Genomic DNA, 9,633 nt, shown 5'->3' on the forward strand with positions numbered 1-9,633 from the left:
CTGTTGGCTCGCCGTTGCCGTCACAACCAAGCTTTCGCCCGTCGCCGCTGCTACTCCTCGCCAGCATCTAAGTTTGCGTCTTCTTCTTCTTGGTTATATGTATCTCTTATTTTTCCAACATTGGTGAATCTGTTGCTGTCATGTTTAATGATCTACTACAACATCAACTTTGATTCTTGCATCATAGAATGTTCTGACTTAAGCTTGGAGCTCCAATTGAGTTTTTAGAACATGGGATTCTAGTTGCCCAACCAGGTATAAGAGCCAGTATTTAGTTATTTATTCCTACCGAGATTGTCTAAACTAATAAAACATAACTGGGTAGACTTTGAACGGAGTAAAGTAAAAGCAAGTAATTTGATATTCACACCTTAAGGGAGTTTCTAGAGGAGTCTAAGATACGAAATGAGAATGCATTGCATGGCAGACATTTGGGATTGTTGGAGGATTCAAGGAAATTATCGTTGGACTTATTTTCATTCAATTTTAATTATTTTTGTATCTTATATAATTTTCTTATTTATAATTTTTCAATAATTAAGATCTTACATTTCATTAAATGTACAATGAAGCAAAAGAAATTTTTTTTAACGATTTTTCTTGACAAAAATGATTTTTCTAAAATAAAGTTAAATGATGTTTCTAAAATTAAGTTATATATTATTTAGTGTCATGTTAGTGACTTGAATGTATTTTTTTAAACATGGGTGAAGATTATTCAAGTTGGCATTATCAATTGATTACACGCTAAAACTGCGTAATTAGGCATCTTAATTCGGGTATTATGACTTTTATTTTTAATTAAATGTCTAATTACCTCCAAAATTTAAGTATGTGCCCTAGTTATCATTTTTGTGTTTTATTGAACAATTTATTAATTTTTGGTAATTTTTTATCGCAGAAAAATTCCCGAGAACTAAAATCGGCACCTGTTCGTAATTCATGCATAACGTTTTCGTTCGAGCTCTGATTGAGACGATTCAATTTTTTTGGAGAAAGAGGAAAGGATTATCTACAACTTTTGTGTTCTGAGTTTTGAGCAAAACGGGCTCCAAGAAGGTCAAACTTAGCCGTGATCTTGGAGAGCAAAAATGAAGAAAAAAAGAAAAAATATAATATAAACTTAAGTTTTGATATAACCCAGCCATGCAAGCCGGGTCGAGTCGGTTCATGGATCATGCCATCCGAATCCTAGGGCTTCAAAGTCCCCCCTTCTTTTAAAAGCTCTTTTCCTCCAGCTTGCGAGAGGTGTGCCCCGACACCATCTTTCTCCTTTCTTCTCTTCTTCCTCTCTTCTTTGTTCTTCTCCTTCCCTAAACTCCTCTTTTCCCCTGTCCTTATGCTCTCTTTATTTCATTCTCTCACCCTCACTTGGCTCCTCTCCATCTCTGTTATTCTCTCCCTAAAGCTTTCCCAGTCCTTCCTCAATTCTTGCAAATTTCCTCAACCACCAGATTAGCTCCTCTCCAGCAAAGCAGCCCCGAGCAGCCACTAAAGCAAGCAAGCTGCTCCCCTCAGCCTTCCTTAACCACAGCAGCCCAAGCCTTTGTAGCAGCCCTTGTACAAGACAGAGCCTCTCCAGTCAGACCTGCTGCAGCCACGCATACGACCTCTCAGTTCTCCATCCGAGAGCTATGACCACCATCAACCCAACCGCTGCATCTTCTCCGGCTGTGACAACCAGCTGAAACCCTTGTCCCGAACTCTTCTGCACAACAGCTCTGAACCTCCTACGGCCTCCAGCAATTTCTCTCTCTCTCTCTCTCTTTCTATTCTTTTTCTCCTTTCTTTACTTCTCTTTTGTTTTTTTATTTTTATTTTTATTTACTTGTGTATTGATTTAAATTGCTTTGAGTATTATTAAAGTTTTTTTTAGATCGTGATTATTGCTTGGGATTTTGATTGAAGTATGAACTTTTATTGGAGTATTTAATTAGTTTTTTTTTCTCTTATTGCAATATTATTTATTTATTTATTTTTCTTCTTTTCTTTCAACTAAGTGTATGATAAGATCAATTAATGCTTCGATTTAGTAAATTAATTTAATGAGGTCTGGTTCAGTTCTAAGATAAATATAAAAAGAAAAAAAAGTATAAAATATAAAGTGCGTGTTTTATTGTGTTCTATTTTCGTTAAGTCATTAATGTTTAATTTTAGTTCAAGTTTTTCATTTTGTTAAAGGTTCGATTTTTAGTGAATGTTTGAATTTGATTGAGTTTCCTTGCGTGTGTGTTTTTAATTCTGAATTCAAATTTACTATCTTTAATTAGCGCGTTTTCTAATGTTTCCTTGAGTAGGTTAGGGTTTCCATTAGTGTTCTTTAATACACTGCATGTTAGTTTTAGGGTTTTAAATTACGTCTCATTTAATTTGTCAGAAGTGAAATTGAACAATCTTGAAATCCTGAATCTGAACTGAGTTCAATACTGTTTTTTTTTTTTCGATTAGACGAATGTAAATTTTGAGATTAAAACGCATTCCCTGAGAAGATGATCTAGCTCGAAGATGATCTAGCCCTTGGGCTGAATATTACACGACGTAACTCCTATACGTGGGATAGTTTTCGAGCTGCTCATTTTTTGAGTGAGTCAAGTTTTTGGCACCGTTGCCGGGGAATGTCGGTCTTAGTCTCAAATTAACATTTTTTCATCATTTTTATTAGTTTTATGAAAAAAGAAAAAAAAAATAAGAATATAAAAGGACATAAAAAAATTGAGTTTGGAAAAATAAATAAACATGGGTGCACCTGCACCACGCAGGATAATGGACTTTTTGCAGCTTTAATATGCCACTGCATCCTCTTCCACTGTTTTGCCTAATGAAGAGCTTAATTTCATGATGCAGCATGGGAGGACATCATCGGTACCCCAATTCTACGGGACAAAATCTGAGTGCCCTATCAGCACTTATTAGAGTTCGAGTTAACCGACAATATGTTTTTCCCTCATGCTAGAACTGATGAATCTCTTAAATTGCAATTATTTATTGCTTCTTTGCAATAAATGTGGTTTTAGTCATTGAGACCTCATTCTATCACTAATTGGTCTGATATGGAGCGTGAATTTCTGCATGAATTTTGTCCCTCACGAAAAACTCCATTTTTGTAGGAACAGATTCTTAATTTTGTGCAACAAGATGACGAGACATTTCAGGCTTGCTAGGAGCAATTGAAGGATCTACTGAGTACTTGTCCATATCACGGGTTTGACTCATGGAGGTTAGCTGATTGTTTTTATACTGCTTTTACCCTTGATTGCAAGCACTTTGTCTAAACCATGTCTAATGGAGAGCCCGTCAGCAAGGATCCAGATCAAGTACTATCATTTTTTGACTACCTAATTGAAAATGTCCCACAGTGGAACACATGATACAATCAAGCACCCGTGACTGCACTCCCCATTAGTACATTCAGTGGTGGAGATGCATATAAGCCACCATATTATCCAAACAACTCTCCGCCTCAATATCAACCACAATAGATTCCTCAGAGCTACACGCCGTCATAACTTTTTGAGGAAAGCATGACACAGATGGCAAACATGCTCCAGCAGTTCATGCAAACTCAAATCGTTCATCAAAATGAATTGTGGGACACCATTAATGTGATAAGCATGTAGTTGGACATTTTAGAAAAAGAAAAATCGCTCGCAGAACATCAGCCTAATCCTCAAGAGTACCAGAAACCACAAAAACAAATGCACAATGTTCTCTTTGAGACAGTAGAGGCCGCCATCACTTTGAGAAGCGAGAAAGAAGTTCCCCAACTTGAGATGCTCATCGCTGGACAACCAGTTGTCCCAGCGCCGGAAGTTACGACTAAAATAGATGAATTCAAAGAAACATCAGAAGAAATGGACCCAGAAGCAGAGTTGTTAGTTAATGAGAAGACTAATACCAATGAGGAGTACCAACCTGTGGTACCTCACTCTCAGAGCCCAGAAACCGTGGAATCGTCACCCACGCCTGAATCAGATGTCAAAAAGCCCAATGTGGAGGCAGACCCTTGTAGTGGTGAGATGATATGTACACCCGATAAAGAGGGTGACCAGTTTGGTGAGAATTTAATTTTCAAGGAGTCAGGTAAAACCTTAAATTTTAATGCTTCTGAAGAACTACAGTAAGTGCTCCAATAACTCCCCATCACACGTTTGTTCGTAAAGAAGCAAATTTCTTGGACATAATGTTGAATAAAAACCTTTTCTTGACAACACAAGAGGGTCAATCTGCACACGTATTGTTTGGTATTTTGACATGCATTAATTCACTTAAGACTGATTTTCGTGCAGGCATAAAGACTGATCGATTGTGCTGGCTCAAATTTGCAGACCCGTCGGTGCAATTTATATGCTTGCGGCCACGAGAAGAAATTCCTCCTAAGCTATCACCAGACAATTGTGATGTTTTTCTTTCCTTTTATTTTATCTTATTTTATTTTTAGTTAGTTTTTAGGTCCATTTTCTCTTAGTTCAGTTTTTATTTTCCATTACATCTCCACTCAGGTATGCCCTACTTTTCCTGAGCACAGTTCTTTCTATTTCCCCTATTCTTTCACATTGAGGACAATGTTCCACTTTAGTTGGGGGGGGGGGGTGAGCATTCACATGTGACACTATGCACGTATACGTACTTGGTTTTATATTATAAAAAAAATCAAAAAAATAAAAATAAAAATAAACAAAAAAAAAAATAGAAAAAAAGAGAAAGAAAGGAAGAGTACTGAGAAATCACACTACATTATGCCATGCTTAACACTGACTCATACCCTTCACATACTTGCGTATAACTTATGAATTACACACTTGAGTCAATCATGCGTAGTTTCTCTTTATATGATTATTATGACTCCACGAAGAATTGATTGGTAGTACACTCGTGTTAATGTGGCTATATAATTTTTTGTATCTACACGTATCTCCTAAGGCTGAATAAACACATTCATGTGATTCATTGCACTTAGGGTTTCCTGTGAACACTGAGAGAACACTAGTGGCGATTATGACATCTTGTAAGATATTCTTGAGCTATGTATCGTCTTTTTGAGCGTTAACATCAAATCGGAGTTCATGGGGCTCAATTCTCTTTTTTCTGGATGATTCCTTATACAATAGTCTTTGTCCTTGATTTTCTAGCCTAGAGGTGACACCTAGTGGGGAGATAGAAACCTAGATCTTGTAGCCTAGTTAAGATGTGAAGGTTGAACCACCCCTAGAGATAGACTTAGTTTATAGACCATTATTTGAGCTCAATTCCCATTGATGGTTTGAAGATTACAAAATAAGTGTTAAGATTGTTCTAATTGATCAAGAAAAAGATAGAAAATGAAGAATGGACATAAAAAAGAACAAGAAATACACATGCGGATGAAATGAAATGCTAATGCCGGCTCAACATAAATATCACAAAAAAAATCAAGGACACGACACATATTTTCCATGAATGAAGATTCTTCAACCGGTTAATGCCTCAAATGTATTCACGACAAGTCTGTGAATAAGTTGATCTAGGGTGGTCTCGGTTGGATATGGCGAGTAGGTGAGAAGATGCTAGGGTGAAGGAGCCGAGACCTCAAAGATAGGTTAGATCCATTCTAGACTAGTCCACTCCATATACTTAGCGTTCGTTCCTTTAAATATGTTGGATGTTTGATCATGACACTCCTCCTCGCATATGATGAGTGAACCCATTTTATTTGAGTGTTCTTGAGGGTATACCAGTTAGGCTGAGTCAAAGAGACCGTTTTGTAGGTGTCCACTGGTATCTTAGGTGCACTGAGTCACACACATCACACACACCTCGAGAGTTTACTTGCTTATACTCGGACTTATATGACTACATTAACTCTGAATTGTGTTGTTGGTTAACTTCATGTGGGTATACTATTCTTAACTGACATATAAACGATGAAACTTGCATAAGTAACTTTCTTTGGAGTTATGCACATTGAATATGAACAATCTTGTGTGAAAGTTAGTTATATTCCTATATATGAAACGGTATGGTTGTGTGGTATGTGCATTCATTTCATGTTCACTGGAATTCGTAATTATGGGCATTACCCTGAGATTCATTCACATCATTTGCTAGAGACTAGAAAAACGTTAGTTAGGGGGTGTGATTATGCGCTAAAACAGCATAATTAGGCATCTTAATTCAGGCATTATGGCTTTTATTTTTAATTCAATGTCTAATTACGTCCAAAATTTTATCAAAGTGCCCTAGTTATCATTTTTTTGTTTTACTAAAAAATTTATGAATTTTTGGTAATTTTTTATTACAAAAAAATTATCGGGAACCAAAACTGGCACCTGTTTGTAATTCATACATAACTCTTCCGTCCAAACTTCGATCGAGATGATTCAAATTTTTAGGGAAAGAGGAAAGGATTATCTACAACTTCCATGTTTTAAGTTTTGAGCGAAATGGACTCCAGCAAGGTCAAACTTAGCCGTGATCTTGGAGAGCAAAAATGAAGAAAAGAAGAAATATATATATATATATATATATATATATATATATAAACTTAAGTTTTGATGTGACTCGGCCATGCAGGCCAAGTCGGGTCAGTTCATGGATCATGCCATCCGGATCCTATGGCTTCAAAGTCCCCTGTCCCTTTAAAAGCTCTTTTCCTCCTACTTGCGAGAGGTGTGCCCCGACACCATCTTTCTCCTTACTTCTCTTCTTCCTCTCTTCTTTGCTCATCTCCTTCCCTAAACTCCTCTCTTCCCCTGTCCTTCTGCTTTCTTTATTTCATTCTCTCACCCTTACTCAGATCCTCTCCATCTCGGTTATTCTCTCCCTAAAGCTCTCCCAATCCTTCCCCAATTCTCCCGAATTTCCTGAACCACTAGACCAGCTCCTCTCTAGCAAAGCAGCCCCGAGCAGCCACCAGAGCAGGCAAGCTACTCTCCTCAACATTCCTCAACCACAGCAACATGAGCCTCTATAGCAGCCTTTGTACCAGAAAGAGCCTCTCCAGTTGGACCTGCTGCAACCACGAATATGACCTCTCTGTTCTCCACCCGAGAGCTATGATCACTATCAGCCTAGCTGCTGTATCTTCTCCAGCTATGACAACCAGCTTAAGCCCCTATCTTGAGCTCTTCTGCAAAGCAGCTCTGAACCTCCCACGACCTCCAGTAATTTCTCTCTCTCTCTCTCTCTATTCTTTTTCTCCTTTCTCTACTTCTCTTTTGTTTCTTTTTATTATTTTAATTTACTTATGTATTGATTTAAATTGCTTTGAGTATTATTAAAGTTTCTTTTAGATTGTCATTATTTCTTAGGATTTTGATTAAAGTATGAACTTTTATTGGAGTATTTAATTAGTTTTTTTTTCTCTTATTTCAGTATTGTTTATTTATTCATTTTTCTTCTTTTCTTTCAATTAAGTATGTGATAGGATCAATTAATGCTTCGATTTAGTAAATTAATTAAATGAGGTCCGGTTCGGTTCTAAGATAAAAATAAAAAGAAAAAAAAAAGTATAAAATGTAAAGTGCATGTTTCATTGTGTTTTGTTTTCGTTAAATCATTAATTTTTAATTTTAGTTCGAGTTTTTCATTTTGTTAAAGGTTCGATTTTTAGTGAATGTTTGAATTTGAATGAGCTTCCTTGCCTGCGTGTTTTTAATTCTGAGTTCAAATTTACCATCTTTAATTAGCACGTGTTCTAATGTTTCCTTGAGTAGGTTAGGGTTTCCATTAGTGTTTTTTAATACACTGCATGTTAGTTTTAGGGTTTTAAATTTTGTGTCATTTAATTTGTCAAAAGTGAAATTGAACAATCTTGAAATCCCGAATCTGAACTGAGTTCCGTACTATTTTGTTTTCAATTCGACAAATGTAAATTTTGAGATTAAAACGCATTCCTTGAGGAGACGATCTAACCCTTGGGTTGAATATTACACGACGTAACTCCTATACTTGGGATAGTTTTCGAGTTGCTCATTTTTTGAGTGAGTCATTAATTCACTCTCTGTCTTTAATTTCCTAATCACTAATTTCTTTATAAATGCTTCAGCTCACTATTTCATAGGCATTGCTGCTAATTCTATTTGGGTTGGAAAATTTTTTGTTTAATTTGTGATAGGTATTATTATTATTATGTAGACATCATTGATTGGTAGATGTCTTCAGTTTTACAAAACTTAATTTCTTACTCTTCCTCCATCTTCTTAGAAATTAAAAGCTTCCCTTTGTAATTCTAGTTATGTTTTATCAATTTTCAAATTTTAAATTTCTTATTTTTTGTGTGTTCAAACACATGACCTTATACCCATTTGGCAAATATTATTAAATATGCACAAGTAATATTATTGTAAGGATATAGTTTACTTGTCTTAATCAATAACCATAAGTGCATATTTCGTTATAATTGTTCAATTTTCCCTTTTTGGATAGTTTGAAAAACAAACTTATTTATATTGTGAATTTTCCTCAAAATTTACTTTCTTTAGAATGTCCCCACAAAATGAGCATGATTCCAAGCTCATGTTCCTACATCATAAAAAAGTCCTGTTGGCCTAACTGGGCTTTTCAATCTTGTTTTGATGATAACAAATGAAGGATGTTTTAACTTGTGTTGTTGAGTGGTTTTATTTCAGGTCTAAGTAAAAGGAAACTCATGGTTAATCATGGAAGTAAGCTAGAAATCAAAGTCAATCAAGTGAAAGCTTCTTAGTATATTGAATCAATGAATGACAAATGAAGAGCTTAAAGGCTAAGCAGGTCTTGAAGTAAAGACTGAACCTCAAAAGGCCACAAGGCTTAGTGATTATGAAGATCATGCTTAGAAGGATATTTATAAGTACTTCAAGTCATTACTATTTAGATATGTGAAGCTCCTTAAGATACAAAGACTTAGAAACCAGCACTTGAAAAACCCTTGAAAATGTTTTTGAAAAGTTGTATTTGAGTTTTTCAAGTAAACTAAATTTTGAAAAAAAAATCAAAAATAAAAATATTTGAAAATAGGGGACTGTCCAGCCGACTGACTCAATGAAATGAAAACACCCAGCCGACTGACCATTTTGAATATGGTTCAATCAGTCATCTGAAAGAAAACCTACAACAAAGTTAACTGTCCAACCGACTGACTCGATGAACTTAAAACACCCAGCTGACTGATAGTACCGAGTCGATTGATCATTTTGAACGTTGTTCAGTCAGCCAACTGACAATTATTTTTTGTAGCAACAGAATGGTGTTAGCTGCCTGTCCAGCCGACTGACTAGTACAAAAGTGACCTAGTTGAGTGAGTCAACTGACTGACTCTGCAGAGATTTTTAAATTTCGAACTATACGGGAAGTTTTTCAAAATTGATTCTATGATTGAATATATTTTGAAAAGTTACCTAAATACTCCATGTTAAATGAGGAAACTTTTCTTTAAGAAGTCTATAAATACCTCCCTTGCTTAATGAAAAAATACACGCACAAGCAATACACGTTTTTTACGCTAAAGTTCTCCTAAAGTTCATACTTGCTTGCACTCTTGCTGGGGGAAAACTCTACAAAATTGCTAGATTAAAAAGCTTTGGTTCTAAAATCTTTATATCAATAAGAAAGAACCATTGGTGATTTGTAAACCTTGAGCTTCACATTTTCTATTTAATTTTAGTTTTGAAGTAC

This window comes from Malania oleifera, chromosome 1, assembly GCF_029873635.1.
Source record: "Malania oleifera isolate guangnan ecotype guangnan chromosome 1, ASM2987363v1, whole genome shotgun sequence".
Lineage (NCBI taxonomy): Eukaryota > Viridiplantae > Streptophyta > Magnoliopsida > Santalales > Ximeniaceae > Malania > Malania oleifera.